Raw genomic sequence first — 14,046 nt, forward strand, 5'->3', positions numbered from 1 at the left:
TGACAGAGGGAAACTCCGTCTCAAAAAACAAACAAATAGCTAGTGCTCTGACTCTGGTCCAGCTCTTTTTCCCTTTTGAGTTGATTCAGTGACAACACAAGCATTAGTATCCAGTATCCAACCATCTGAAAAAAATGGGAGGATTTTGGCTTGTCTTCGCTAAAATAGTTTGGGGAATAATAGAGTCACAAATTAGAACTAGTAAGAATCCATTCTTTCAATCTTGCTAGTTGGAGTAAATCCCTTATTTGTGGACATGAGATTTACTTTAGGTTGTATTTGGCAAGTGTGGGAGTACAGGGTGTGGAATTTATTCAGCTACAAAAGTCCCTTAAAATTCCCCGCAATTTCATAAACCCTTAAGAGTTCAGACATGCACGAATGTTTGTGAAATCTTTGGAGGATGACAACCTAGGCTACTCTGTCTGCTGAAAATGACTAAGTTGGATTTTCTGCTTCATTGCTAAGGAGGAAACTTGACGGCTGAAAGTGAAAAGTGATGGCAATAAACCGGGGAGAGTGAAAGAGAAGGTGGGTGAAAATTTTACTCAACTGGGAAAAAGATGCTAATTCAACCCCGAGCAGCAAGAGAAAATGCAAATGAAGATGAAGTCAAAAGAGCTTAACCTGTTTCACATATTTCATTTCTAAAAATTCGATTCTATTTTCTCTTGTCTCATAGTCTGTCTTAAGAGACTCATACTAAATCTGTGGGCATCCTATTCTTTCCTCATCTAAACACATTTTTAAAGGTGAGAAATAACCAAAGTTATGAGGCAGGATTCAGGGTTAATCAATAATTTCAAACAGGAAATAGAATATATTAAGTCAAGAACTAGTGTGTAAAGATATTCAGCAATCTTGTTAGAAAGTTGTTTGAAAGAACTTGCTCTTTTTTTGCTTAGAGATGAAGTTGTTGTTCTTATTCACACACATGAACACAGCACGTTCTTGCTTCAGGAAGTGCGCCGGCGGGCAGATTAGATAAATTCAAAGATCGGTATTCTGACAAAATTGGCAGTTTCCAAATGCCAGATAAATTTGTTTATCCCAAATCATTGTGTTGTAACTTAATCACAAATTAAACAGGTTTAAACACAGAGCCTTTAAGTAAAAATATGTGGGGAAATAATTGCTTAAGTTTAAAAATAGGAATCTCTATTTTTTTATTTTTTCTTTATTTATTTTAATCAATGTTGACCAGGTTGGCCTCGAACGTGTAGCCTCGCCTCCTCGAATGCCAGGGCAACCGCCCTGAGCCACCGCGACTCCCAGGAATCTCTATTTTTTTTAAACCAGGTGAAAAATATTAGACCAGATTACTCACCCTTAAAAATTAGACAAAGTATCTGAATCATCACTCCCTTGAACAACGCCTCCTAGCCGTGGGATTGAGGAGGAATCTGGTGTTAAAAGTCCACACGCATCATTTCCCTTAATGTTATTAATGATAATTTGCATAAGGAACCTTTTTTTGACTGTAAAAATAAGTTTACTTTGACAGTCTCTATTACTTAAGACATTTAGTCTATCAGATAATATCTTTGTAATCATAGTGCTGTTTAAACTTTCAGATTTTTTGTTCGTTTGCTTTTGTTTTTGAGACGGAATCTCACTCTGTAGCCCAGGCTGGACTGTAGTGGCAGGCACTATCTCGACTCACTGCAACCTCCGCCTCCTGGGCTCAAGGGATTCTCCTGCGTCAACCTCCCGAGTAGCTGGGGTTACAGGCGCCCGCCACCGCGCCCGGCTAATTTTTGTATTTTTAGTAGAGACGGAGTTTCACCATGTTGGCCAGACTGGTCTCGAACTCCTGACCTCAGGTGATCGGCCCGCCTCGGCGTCCCAAAGTGCTGGGATTACAGGCGTGAGCCACCACCCCCAGCCTACACTTTCACTTTTTGATGAAATCCATGGATGGCTTCCTGAGGTACATTGAGATTTTGTGTGTGTGCTATCTTCTGGAATGAAGCCCCACACCATTTATTAGACGATCTTGGGGATATATGTCTTGAAGGGAAGAATGATTTAGAATATCACATTAAAATTGTATATGTACTGTGAGGCAGCAATACAAATCTGGCACTTTGCCAAAGTTATTACTAGTAGGTGGGTTAAAGGGACGTTTACCCCAATACTATGCAAAGTAAAGTGGACCTTTCTGTCAAACAAAAATAGTAATAGGCCGGGCATGGTGGCTCAAGCCTGTAATTCTCAGCACTTTGGGAGGCTGAGGCGGGAGGATCGCTTGAGCCCAGGAGATCGAGGCTGCAGTGAGCCACGATTGTGTCACTGCCCTCCAGCCTGGGCGACAGAGTGAGACCCTGTCTCTAAAGACAAACCACACACACATATACACACACACACACTGACACACACTTATTGTTCAATTCAGTGCGTGTTTTGCTTCGTTTTGGATGAAAATTAACAGGCTTTCACATTGTGACTTAATCTTATCAGAGACTCCTAAAGTAAACAATAGCACAGTAGGAGAAACCCTGATTGTGTAACTTCTGCTCTTGCTCCCCTGGAAATAATGTCATTTCCTATAAACCCACCCCCAAACAATCGTGACTACGTATTCATACTACTGGAGTCTTCCAAAATAGCAACTGCACATTATTTATCAACGTTTATTTTGCATTTGACAAAGCACATCCACCTGGGCTTCCATTTATCATTGCTATTATTATATTTTATTATTATTTTCTTATTTCCAAAATCTTTCTAGAATGGAAAGTAAACGGGGGGACCAAAACCCCACTTAGAACTCTGCTTAGAAGATTCGGAAATGCCCTTGAGGTTTGGTCCTCCCAGGAGAGCTCGAAGTTTGTCCTCGCGCGCAGCCCCGCTTCCCCCGCCCGCGCCCACCGGCCTAGCCCGGGGCTAGCGCCCGCCCACGTGTGCTCGGCTCCAGGCAAACCCCGCTGAGCAGCGGCCGCACACCGCCCACCCCGGGGATTGGCCAGCGCGGCCGGGGCCCGGCGGGAGGCGGGCTCGGGGTCGCGTTCCGGGAGCGCGGGGGAGGCTGGAGGAGGCGGTGCCGCCCGGCCCCGCGCCCCGCCCCCGCCCCGGGTGGCTACACAGAGGGGCGCCCACGTGCCCAGCCCTCCTTCTGCAGCGCGGCCGGCGGGCGCTCCTCTTCGCGGGACCAGCGAGGCGGCGGCCGCTGCTCCAGCGTCCCCCAGCCGCGGGCCCCCGACGCGCTGCAGCCGGCAGCCCACCGCCGCCTTCTTGGCGCGACCCCAACGCAGCCCCAGTAAGTTGCTAGGTCTCCAGCCCCGCCGAGAGGCCGCGGGCGAGGGGCAGCCCGGACTCTGGGGCCGGCGGGGAAGGAGCGGGGCGAGGGCGCCCTGGGGCCGGCGGGGAACTAGAGGGTCGAGGGCTCCCGGGGACGAGTCCAGCTGCGCGCAGCTGCCCTGAGGCCGCGCTCCAGCGAGTCTTCGTCAGGGAGTCGGGGCCGTGGGCTGGGGCTGAAGCCGTGGACCTTCGTCCTCGGGGCTGCGCCCCGGGGTGCGCCTCGCCTCGTCCGGTCCCTGTGCAGCCGGCTCTGCCCGGGGGCTTCGGGGACCGCTGGAACTGGGAGAGGGGCTGGCACGGCGACTTCGCGGGGACCCTTCAGTCACTATTTCCAGAGGAGCTCGGCGCACCCCTCTCCGGGTGGGCAGGCTAAACCTCCTGGCCCTGCACGCTGCCGGGGTCCCCGAAGCCGCCTTCGCTCCTTTGCGGTTCTTGGCTTAAATTAGAAAGCCGGCTTGGAGCGCTGGAAGCCCCTTCACATTCTGCAGGGGACCTGGTAAAATAGCCCGTCTTGGTGTTTGTATTGGGTATTTTAAAGCAACTGGGTGCCTTTTAAAATCCGTTTGAGATGGGCTGTATTTTATAAGCCCGTTTCATGAAACGCTGTTCTTGAGGCTTAGAGAATCTCCCAACTCATCACCCCAGATACCTGTCCGTTCAGAAAGTACCTTTTCATCCTCTTTTGACGCTTACATCCAGTCTATGGAGTAAGGTATTGAGAGATTGTCATCTTCAACTCGTCGAAAAGAAATATGCTCAGCAAAAGCCACAATCTTATGTGGCTTTTGAAGTGGATATAGTGCCTGGATTTCAAGAGAAAAAGTACTCAGCCTCTTCAGAGTTGTAAATATTTGTGCAAAACTGGCTAAAGCCTTTAGGTGACTAATTTTGGACCAGTAATAAGATTTATCTAGACGTTTGTGCAGAAACACTACTCCTTTTAATGAGAGGATATCGTCAGATCTTATTCAAATAAGAGCTCTCTGAATCCTGTCCAGGGCCGCCTGGGTTATAAAATTAGAATGTATGTGGCGTTGACTTGATACTTTTTCATTCTTGCCTGAGCTAGTCTTTAAAACTTAATAATTATCTCCTCCGGAAGGTGAAACATTCTGTGTTTGTAATCTTTCTCTAGGAGATGTATAAGATGTGAATATTCTGTATTATGTACCTTGTTAGGATTGCTTTGTAATTAGTAAATCCTTTTTTATTTTAATTGCACTGAAGCGTGACATGAAATGGTCTCTCAGTGCAGAACACACGACTTCTTCCCCCTCCTTTTACTACAAAGTTGCTAGTTGCCTGCTCTGTATTGAATCTGGGAGGCCACTTTATTGTGATTTTTCAAGTTTCTTCCCTTGGCCCACACTTTGTTTACATTCTGTGCCTTCATCTGGGAATGGTCATTTACCTTAAGGCATTTTAATCTTTTAGGGTGTGCCATGGCCTTGGAGACCAGAGGAAAGCGCTGTGATATCTGCAGGGATCCAGTTTGCAGAATCCTTGGCCTCCTAAGCAGTGGGCATAGCTCTTTTCATTCCAGAATCTCTGATCATTCCAGAGTCTCTCCTGTCACTGGGCTTAGGAGCGTGGGAAGGCGAATAGAAGCTAGCTGGGGAGACAGGGGAGCTGTGGCAGTTTAAAAAGCCTGATCTTGCACTGGAGTTTTTCATCTTGCATTCTCATATATCTTTGCCGTTTGAACACATGTGCCTGAAGAATTTTCAAGTTCACGTTTCTTGCTTTGCACTGCAAACACACTCACCTTTGCAGAGTGGAAGTGCCTTGTCCCCATTCTAGGTGGTCTACCTTCTGTTCTCTTTTCAGACCTCCTGGCTTAAGCCCTTGTTTCTCCTGGCTGTTATGGCCAGACCCGGAGTCCCCGTTGTGCCCATTTCTTCTCTTTTCAGTCCTTCCTTTTCAAATGTTTTTTCCTAGAAGCCCTCTGGCAACTTCTCTATTTAGCTTAGCCTCTGTCTTCTCTTGTTTTATTTTTCCCTCTCTCCCTCCCTCTCTCTCCCTCTTTCCCTCCTTCTTCCTCCTTCTCCCTCCCTTCTCTCTTCCTCTCTCTCTGTCTCTCTCTCTCTCTCCCCCTCTCACCCTCATTTCTCTCTCCCTCTCTCTGTCCCTCTTCCCTCCGTTCTCTCTCCCCCCTTCTCTCTCTGTGTGCTCAGAGCCATCTGCTGGTTTTACTTTGGTGCACTTTGGTGGACAACTTTCAGAACAGAATCTTGGGAGCACCTTCATGTTGCTGTTTGCTTTATTTCCCCCAAACATGTAGATATGAACACACTGATTTTAAAGACTCTTGTAGACTACCTACTAGATGCCAAACATTTAGAACAAAAGCAAAAACTTTCAGTGGAATATATTTCTAAATACTCACATATTTAGTATTGGGTGCATCATTTGAATGCTTTGTCATCCAAATGAATCCTGAAAAACTTAGTTAACTAAGATTTCACTTAAATGATAGCACTTGTCTAAATGGGCTTGAAAATCGAAGCTGTTTGTAAACCTTTAATCTGGATATTAAAAACCATATAGATACAACCTTGAATGACAACAGAAAACTAATGGAATTGTTCTTGTCATTGTCTTCCATTTTAACAACTTTTCATTTTAGTACCTAATATAGTATGTGTCACATAACACATGCTTATATGTCTTTATTGTTGAGTGAATGCCACTGATTTCAACAGTTTGAGAAAAGGTGTTTTATCTGTCTTCAAATGTATTTATTCCTTCATTGAAAACTTACTTTCTACTCTGTACACTGGAAAATCAAAAAAGTAATGTGTAACTCCGGTTTTAGAGGGATTCTATAATTATGTTTACATTTGGGGAACTCCATTGATGGATTTTAAGAGCAGTTTTTTATTTTGCTGTACTATTAAAAAATACCACCACTTCGAAGCAGACGATTTCAGACCTGTCTGTGCCACAAAGCAAGTAATTCACATGCTCTCTCTAATACATGAAGGCGATGCTACTATTTCATCATCAAAATCACATGTGCTGGACATTTTTATTTTACTAGTAGTAACAAATTTGTCCGCACTCGTCTTATATTTCCCTTTTACTTGACTTTCTAGCTCTTGTTTTAGAAGTGATGTTTGTGGTTATGGAAATGTTGTGGATGATATTGACAAAACCCAGCCAAATCGGGCAGATCACTTGAGGCCAGAAGTTCGAGACCAGCCTGGCCAACATGGTGAAACCCCGTCTCTACTAAAAATATAAAAATTGGGTTAATAGGTGCAGCAAACCACCATGGCACATGTATACCTATGTAACAAACCTGTGTGTTCTGCCCATGTATCCCAGAACTTAAAGTAAAATGAAAAATAAAAATACAAAAATTAGCCAGGTTTGGTGGCAGGTGCCTGTAATCCCAGCTGCTTGGGAGGCTGAGGCAGGAGAATTGCTTGAACCTGGGAGGTGGAGGTTTCCGTGAGCCGAGATCGTGCCACTGCACTCCAGCCTGGGTGACTGAGCGAGACTCTGTCTCAACACACACATACACACACACACACACACACACACACACACACACACACACTCCCAGCCAATTAGGAGTTCATTTCCATCAGGCTTCAATTAGTTAAGGTAATCACAGCATGAATCACCTATTAATTTTTCTTGTCCATCTTAGTAATGGAAACTGTTACATATCAGTCTATGGAAGCAAGCAGTATGCTGTTGCTTTTCACATTCTTATCGACTCTTTTTTTTTTCTGTTTTGAGACAGAGTCTCGTTCTGACGCCCAGGCTAGAGTGCAGTGGTGCGACCTTGGCTCACTGCAACTTTCACCTCGTGGGTTCAAGCAGTTCTCATGCCTCAGCCTCCCAAGTAGCTGGGATCACAGGCGTGTGCCACCATGTTCAGCTAATTTTTGTAATTTTAGTATAGATGGGGTTTCACCATATTGCCCAGGTTGGTCTCGAACTCCTGGCCTCAAGTGATCCGCCTGCCTCGGCTTTCCAAAGTACTGGGATTACAGGCCTGAGCCACTGTGCTCGGCCTCTTATGGACTCTTAAAGTTTAAATATTTCTGAGAAAGGCCTCTGCTGCTGTTACGCTGACCTCACTGGTAAGTATAATTAGTATTGACTTGAGAAAAGATTTGAGTTAATAAGGCTATTTTAGAGGCTGGATTTGAATATGTGGGTCATGTCTCTTCTGTTCTTATTTAGACTTTTAGTTTGAATCTCTCTCTTCAGAGAGATGTGGTCCCCTGTTATTCAGGGTGTGTATGGATGTGATGTGTTGTGGAAAATCTTGAAATTTCTTGATATGGGACTTTATACACCCAAGACTGAATCATGAAGCTGGAGCGTTCTAGTGCTGCAAATGTCATGAATTTAATTTTTCACCGTATCCCCATCCTCCTGCAAAACATAAAATATAAAATATGTAAAATGAGATAAAAAATGAAAGCAATACCCACACACCCATTCTGGCACTGCTGCGTACTAGCCCCCCTCTACAGAACTGAGCCTAATCTGGGATTCAGTATCGGGAAGGCGAGTGATGCGAGAACATTCCATGACCTTTGTAACAGGAGCTTAAAAAAAAAAAAAAGTCCCAACTGTGTTGTATTCATTTTTGGAATATTTGGTGAACAATACACAACAAAGAATTTGTATGTCCCTTGTTGATTCTTACTAGTTTTTCCCACAGTTGTGGGGAAAATTCTCTTCTTTCCTTAACCCATTTTGGCTTCATCAAGTCTTCCTAAGTCGTCCTACAATTATATATATATATGTATTCCCACCATATGTATATATATAATTATATATATACATATATATGTATATATAATTATATATATACATATATATGTATATATAATTATATATATACATATATATGTATATATAATTATATATATACATATATATGTATATATATAATTATATATATACATATATGTATATATATAATTATATATATACATATATATGTATATATATAATTATATATATACATATATATGTATATATAATTATATATATACATATATATATGTATATATAATTATATATATACATATATATATGTATGGTGGGAGTATATCTGTGGCTAAGGTGAGAGGATCGCTTGAGTCTGGGAGGTGGAGGTTTGAAAAAAAAGAATGGAGAAATCACATGAGTCCTTTAGTTATCACTCCCATCATTGCTTCTCCCAGCAGGAGACTCTCTGAAGACCGGCAGGAAAGCAGTGAGCCCTTACAGGTTAGTGCTGATTTCAATCTTGGCTTGCACGTTGGAATGGAAAAAGGACTGATAAAAAAAAATGTTGACAGTGGAAAGATTTGTGCCTATTCCATATTAGAGAGGGAAGAGTTCTTCTGTTAGAAGGGAACACATTCAGTTTAGTGTCCTACCATTGGCCTAGTAGAAGAAAAAAATATTTTAAAAGAATCTTTACTGGACGTCAATTCCTATAAGATATTGCTCTTCCATTGCACAAGGAAGATTTCCATGAAGTTACGGAGTTGAGTATCACTGATTCACTTTCCAGGTTCCTGGTTCTTGTGAATGTACCTTTTAGAAAATTTTTGATAATCATTCCTGAGAGGTTGGGTGGAGGGGGTTTTGGACAAGAAATTGATTCACAGTTTTTAGTCTACTCAGGCAGATTATTTAAAGGAATCCTGGAATGAGTCCATTTTTCCTAGGGGAATCACTGCACAAGGTTTTTGTTCAATGGACCTCAGGTGCTCCAAATTCTTTAATCATAATTCTTCACGGCACACTGCTATAATACCATGATTGGTTCTTACATGGGCAGTAAATAGTATTCATTTTAGGTCTTGGGTTGGGCGCTGGGTGCATGTTCATTATATTATTATTTTAAAATATTATATAAGTTAATAAAATTTTAAATGAACTTTCCATAAGTCAATTCGTAAATAAAATTTTCACAAATTTCTTCTGTGTGTTTTTGCTTCAAGTAGAAAACATCTTTATTTCTATTTATTTTATTTTATTTTTTTTGAGACAGAGTCTCACTCTGTCACCCAGGCTGGAGTGCAGTGGCGCGATCTCGGCTTGCTGCAAGCTCTGCCTCCCGGGTTCATGCCATTCTCCTGCGCCAGCCTCCCGAGTAGCTGGGACTATAGGCGCCTGCCACCACATCCAGCTAATTTTTTGTATTTTTAGTAGAGACGGGGTTTCACCGCGTTAGCCAGGGTGGTCTCGATCTCCTGACCTCATGATCTGCCCGCTTCAGCCTCCCAAAGTGCTGGGATTACAGGTGTGAGCCACCGCGCCCGGCTGAAAACATCTTTATTGAAAAAAATTTTATGCTTCATAAGGGTGGCTTTTTCTTTAGATCGCGAGTTTTTTCCTTCCTGAAATTCACTTTATATTCACTCCCACGATGTTCCTTATCTGTTCTAGCAAAGAGTACTTATTATTCATACGTGACGCTCATAGTTCACAGAATATTTGCAACTTGCCAAGGTACTTGTCCTGATAAAAATTCAAATGGAAACTCTTCATGATAATTTGTATCAATGTGGGTATGAATTCCTGTGGGAAAAGCCTGAGCTCAAAGCTTTAGGCTACTCTGTATGGACTTTTTATTTGTTTTAATGATCATATGAAACAATACAATTTTATATTTGTGTTTGAATTCACCAGCAAGTTTTAAGTGGTTTCTTTAATTCAGTTGTGATTTAAGCAATTGTTTGGGAGACATCTTTGCTCTTGAGTTCTGGGGAAACCTAGAAGGAGCCTGGGGTGAGCTTTGACCCTCCATCCTTAAGTCCTCAGCAACACTCAGGTGTGTTTTGGCCACATGAGGATTTTAACTTTGTTCCACAGCAGCCTATGGCAAGAAAGTGAAGTCACATTGGCTGTGATTCCCCAAGCAAAGTGAGATTTCGATTTCAACTCAGAGGCCTGGCATTTTGCATTGATCTGGACCTTCGTGAAGGCATTGGTAGAAGAATAACAAACTACTAAGAATTCAGTTTATTGATCATCCTGAAACAAAATGGCACTGCTGAGTGTTTAGTGAGCCTCAGTGAGGAGTAAGTTTCGGGCACCAGCTGTGTGCCCTCTGAGAATGTGCCAAGTGCTTAGTGAGATTCAGGCAGGTGGTAAATAAGATCTTGTGGCTCTCCTGCACCACTGGTCAGTTTCTTATGGAGTTCAGTGTCTAGGGGATTGAAACCCTTACCTTTCAATTAGTTGCACTTTAAATTATTTCATACTTTAAAGTCTTGTATTGCAGTGATATTTTTAAATGTTTATGTAATTCTAATTGGCAGAGCCCATACTTGATAGAATTGCCAGTGATTCTTATTATGGGATAAAATTGAGGTCATTTTGAGCGACCAAAGTAACAATTAATTCTATCAGGTTTATCAATTGTATTTCTATATGCATTCCTTAGAGAATCCATATATGTTCTCAGTTACTCTTCTACCACATCATCTTCTTTTTGGCTTTCATCTTTATTACCAACTTTTATTAATAAATATGGAGAAGTTAAAGGTCATACTCTTTTTAGGTAGAATTGTATAATATTTACAACTTGAGTGCCATACTGTTTGAGCAGTCTCTGAAATTTTACTGCAACTCTTAAAAGATGGAATAACTGACTCAGACAGGAGAACTAAAGAAATTCAGGTCAAGAAAAAGAAAAGATTGCGTGACTTTTACAGTTTTTTGTAATGAAAGGCATTTGCATGAATGGTTCCCATAGTTCCCTGATACATAGAGAAGAAGCTCCTCCTCCTTTACTCCGATCTGCTGGCCATTCTGTTTACATTCGTGCCTCTGTGGGAAAGAAGAACTCTAAGATCATAGCAGCTGTTCTGTGCAGCAGTGGCTCCCTTGATGTTTTAGGGGAGTTAAGGAAATTAAGTGATGGAAGCATGTACCACCGCCCACCCCCACCCGATCCCATCCAGTTCACTTCCCTGTAAAAAAGAACGCACATCTGTATGTAAACTGTGCCTCTTCCCTCTGGCAATTTTGTGTAAGATTTCTGGAAGGTCAAGACTTCCTGCATTCCAACCAGTGGGCAACTAGGGTTTCAGAAACCCAAGATAAGAACCTTGGAATGCAGAAACCATTTCAACTTCTCGGAGAAATATCTTAGGAGAGAATCCTGTGGGCAGGATGGGGCCTTCTTGGTCATGCTTCCTTTCCTCTTGCTGAAGAAGACTGCTTATGGCCTCCAAGTTGGGGCTGAGAACTGACCCAGAGGTAGATGTGGCAGTTGGGGTCACTCTGAGTCACAGAGGTATGACAGTAACGTAGCAATGCCCCTTCTCAACTAGTGCCATGGTGGACGCTGTTCCCTGGCCTCAAGGGTATACTTAACTTCAGTGATCTCCAGCCTCGCCATCTTTCTTTCCTCCAAATTCTTAGATTCATAGATTTCAATGTCTTCCTATGGGCCAGAAACAAATTTACTTGAGTTTTGGCTGAGATAATTTAAATTGAGTATTTGTAAATGTCTGACATAAACAGAAAAAAAATGGATAAGCATAGTCAGTGCCCTCTTTTCTTATCTAAAATTGGAGCATCTTTAGTGTGACATTTGAAATCTAATCTTGCCAGTTCAATGTCAGTCTGATACGGATATTCTTGTAGAAATCTCTGAGATTTAATAAACTTACAGTTGAGTAGAACTGAATCATACTAAAGACCAATGGAAGCATCCTTGCAGGGCCTTATCAGTTTTTACAATGTAAAATAACTAACCCATAGCGTTTCCTTTTACAGTTAATGTTTGTTTAATAACATGCTTAAGGTATCATATTGAGACGAAGTGAGGAATTTTAATGCCGATTTAGCTACTGAAAAATTATCTCTTGCAACACTTGCTTTACTTGTAGTTAGGATTTGTAATGTTTTATTGCAAAAGAAAGCCCTCTTTCAAATGCGTTGCATTTGTGGCATAGTGGTTGTGTAGGTGGAGTAGGACTTGTGTCTGTACAATTCATCAAGAACATAGCACAGAGCACTTTTACATGCCATTCAGAGACAATAGTGGGTGTTGATAAAATTTGTAGTACTAGAGCTGTGAAAACAAGTGCTGGGCTGGTGCCTGCTTTAAACTCTCTTGAAACTTAGCAGAATTTCATTTTTATAACAAAAATCACTATTTTCTTTAAAGAGGATTGATAACAGGAATAAGACTTGGTGTCCTGGAAATTCATTTGGTTATATCACTATAAAAATGGTGAGACACTGTTGTGGTAGTTGGTTTTGTATTTTAAAGCGTAAACTTCACAGTACGTTTAAAACTGTCCTGTGTGAAATTTCAGAGGCTTTGGACACGTTCCTTTCTAGCCTCCCTCGCCGTGGACATTTATCAAGTTTCTGGCACGGTGCTAGACAAATATGGAAGAGAAGTAAGTGCCTCAGAATGACATTTTAGAACGCTCTTTTTATAGGTTAAGAGACTGAGATCTTGAGAGGTGTAACTCATCTGAGGTTAGACAGCTAGGGATACAGTGAAGACTGGAGTCCAAGCATATTGAAAAATCAGACCATTCTGTTTTTGTGAAAACAAATAATAATTACTAGAATGCACTACTTCTGTGGAATTTTTTTTTTGAGACAGACTCTTGCTTTGTTGCCTGGCTGGAGTGCAGTGGCGCAATCTCGGCTCATGTGAGGTTAGACAGCTAGGGGTAGAGTGAAGACTAGAGTCCAAGCATGTTGAAAAATCAGACCATTCTGTTTTTGTGAAAACAAATAATAATTACTAGAATGCACTACTTATTTGTGGAATTTTTTTTTTTTTTTTTTTTTTTTTTTTTTTTTTTTTTTTGAGGCAGACTCTCACTCTGTTGCCAGGCTGGAGTGCAATGGTGCAATCTTGGCTCACTGCAACCTCCACCTCCCAGGTTCAAGCGATTCCCCTGCCTCAGCCTCCCAGGTAGCTGGGACTATAGGCGGGCACCACCATGCCTGGCTGATTTTTTTTGTATTTTAGTAGAGGTGGGGTTTTACTGTGTTGGCCAGGATGGTCTCGATCTTCTGACCTTGTGATCCACCCGCTTCGGCCTCCCAAAGTGCTGCGATTACAGGCGTGAGCCACTGTGCCTGGCCTATGTGGAATTTTTAAATTGGGGATCAGTACAATTACAACTTAACATTTTTAGATTTTAATGGTTAACTATAATTTATTATATAATTTTAAAAAGCTGGAAACTATTTAAATGTGTGTGTGTGTGTGCATTATTATTATTTTTGTGTGGAGACGGGGGTCTCACTGTGTTGCCCAGGCTGGTTTTGAACTCCTGGCCTCAAATGATCTTCTCGCCTTGGCCTCCCAAAGTGCAGGAATTATAGGCATAAGCCACTGTACCTGGCCCTTTTAAATTTTTTGAAGAAAGGATTTTGAACATCCACAATGCAAAGAGATGAAAAATATTTGAAGTGATGGATATGCAAATTACCCTTATTTGATCATTGCTTATAGTATATACATATTGAAATATTCTCTGTCCTATAAATATGTACAATTATTACATGTCAGTGAAAAAAGAAAAAATACAAATGAGTAAATTTTAAAAACTCTGTTAATTTAACAATAACATGTAATAGAAATATGCCCTAAAGATTTCATGATGAGCTATTAAATTATTTTTCAAAGAGATATTTGAAGCTGATGAAGTGCATTTAGAAATAAGTGTTACAGGAAGAGTGGAAAAGGAAGTTTTTAGATTTTAAAATTTCTTGGAAATTAATATATTTGGATAAGCTATTTTC

At 41.6% G+C, this 14,046-nt stretch overlaps 1 protein-coding gene across 5 annotated transcripts in view; it reads left to right on the plus strand.

Annotated features, from left to right (window-relative positions):
- The first annotated feature begins 2,990 nt into the window (after positions 1-2,990).
- The window catches only part of SLC7A2 (solute carrier family 7 member 2), a 73,809-nt gene continuing 62,753 nt past the window's right edge, over positions 2,991-14,046 (plus strand). For 2 of the 5 annotated variants that reach the window (XM_034965696.4, XM_034965700.3), the window contains exons 1-2: positions 2,991-3,259; positions 8,493-8,538. The gene's annotated coding sequence lies outside the window, so the exon portion shown is untranslated. Of the gene's footprint in view, positions 3,260-6,375; positions 7,395-8,492; positions 8,539-14,046 lie in introns of those variants that run through there. The other 3 variants (XM_063606665.1, XM_008977320.5, XM_034965697.4) reach the window with 3 other exon arrangements.

Source organism: Pan paniscus, chromosome 7 (genome assembly GCF_029289425.2).
Source record: "Pan paniscus chromosome 7, NHGRI_mPanPan1-v2.0_pri, whole genome shotgun sequence".
Lineage (NCBI taxonomy): Eukaryota > Metazoa > Chordata > Mammalia > Primates > Hominidae > Pan > Pan paniscus.